Source organism: Dipodomys merriami, unplaced genomic scaffold (assembly GCF_024711535.1).
Source record: "Dipodomys merriami isolate MVZ:Mamm:240054 unplaced genomic scaffold, mDipMer1.0.p SCAF_1262, whole genome shotgun sequence".
Lineage (NCBI taxonomy): Eukaryota > Metazoa > Chordata > Mammalia > Rodentia > Heteromyidae > Dipodomys > Dipodomys merriami.
In genome coordinates, this window is record NW_027202563.1 from 58,456 (window position 1) to 60,620 (window position 2,165).

The window sequence follows — 2,165 nt, forward strand, 5'->3', positions numbered from 1 at the left end:
ACCAACATCAAATACAGTGAAAGCAGGGGTTATATGCTGGGAGAGGGACATACAAAGCAATATAAATATGTTAGAAACAATTGTATGAAAAAAACATTTGAATACTTATCTTGGGGTTCATTTCACCTAACATCAACATATCTGACCTTTTCTGCTTCTCTCAGACATATACTAGTTATTGCAAATAAGGGAAACCATGGGGCCTATGTTTCTTTGGGCCTGGCTTACTTCACTTAATATAATTTTTTCCAAGTCTTTCCATTTCCTAACAAATCCCACTTTTGGGCATTTACCCAAATGATCACAAACAAGACCACACAAAACTACCAGCACAACTATGTTTATTGTAGCATTATTTACCATAGCTAAGATATGGAACCAACCCAGCTGTCCCTCAGTAGTTGATTATCTCAAGAAAATGTGGTATATATACACAATGGAATTCTATGCCTCCATCAGAAAGAATGACACTACCACATTTGTTAGGAAATGGAAAGATTTTTTTTTTTTGTCAGTCGTGGGGCTTGAAACTGGGCCTGGGCACTGCCTTTCAGCTCTTCAGCTCATGGCAAGAGCTCTACTATTTGAGCCACAGCGCCACTTCTGGCTTTTTTTCTTTTTGCTTATGTGGTGCTGAGGAATCGAACCCAGGGCCTCATGCATGCAAAGCAAGAGCTCTACCACTGAGCCACCTTCATAGCCCTATGGTTGTTCTTCTTATGGGCAGTGCTTGGATCAATTCTAGTGCTTAATGTGTCAAAGTCTATTCTGTGCCTTCCAAGCCTGACATGACCAGTGGTGTTATACATATTGATCAGAAATGAAAGGAATTAATTTAATCTAATTCCTCATATATACAGAAATACAATTATTTTAAACACATGCTGAAAGAGAACTTTTTTGTATTATTGGTAAATGTTTTATTCCAAATTTTATATTGTTTATAGATTTCAACTAATTGTTAAGACAAATAGTGTTAGACAAAGGACATTCAAAAGTATGGTAGCAGTGGGGCATTGGAGGATTACGCCTGTAATCTTAGTTACTTAGAAGGCTGAGATCTGAGGATCACAGTTCAAAGTATGCCCAGGCAAGGAAAGTCCATGAAACTCTTATCTCCAATTGACCAAAGAAAACAAAAAATGGTGCTGTGGATCAATTAATAGAGCCTTTGCCTTTAGCTGAAGAGCTCAGGGACAGTCCCCAGGCCCAGAGTTCAAGCCCCATGACTGACAAAAAAAAGTATGGTAGCAGATACTAGATTCCTTAGCCTAGTTTTGGGTTATGCTACTGGCAGATACATGTTGTATGACATTGGGTGAAGGTGGTGCCTTACACTGCAAATAATTCTTGGAAATATCTGCTTGGTAAGATTATATTTTTAGACCATTTATGTGCATTTTTGCACATTAGCTTTAAAATGTTAATTATTTTAAATTCTTTGATTTACTTGAGGGAAAAGCATGAGTGTGTAGAAAGGTGACTTTCAAGACATCTTTATTTTTTAATTTATTTTTTATTGTGAAAATACTGTACAGAGGGGATACAATTACATGGGCAAGATAATGAGTACATTTCTTATCAAGCATTGTAGCCTCCTCCTTTGTTCCCCTTCCCATCCCTTCCCAGTCTCCCCCGGCCCCTCACCCAATCCTCCCCCCCCCCACCAAAGTTGTAAAGTTCGTTTTCGACATGACAACTTGTACTTCTCATTGTTGCAACGGGTCCACCTGTATCCTTATTTAAATGACTTGTTTTTCCCCTTCCCCTCCACAAATTATACCGACATCAAATACAGTGAAAGCAGGGGTTATACTGTGGGGGAGGGACATACAAAGCAACAAAGAAATAATCTTATCAATGCATTAGAAACAAATCAGAAAGAATGACATGGCCCCATTTGTTAGGAATGGAAATACTTGGAAAAAATTATATTAAGTGAAGTAAGCCAAGCCCAAGCAAACATAGGTCCTATGGTTTCCCTTATTTGCAATATCTAGTATATGTATGAGTCAAGCAGAAAAGGTCAGATAAGGTGATGTTAGGAAAATGAACCCTAAGATAAGTATTTAAATGTTTTTTTTCTTTCATGCATTTGTTTCTAACGCATTTATAAGATATCTTTCTAATGAATGGTTTCAGAATTCCATTTCCATAAGGCTTAT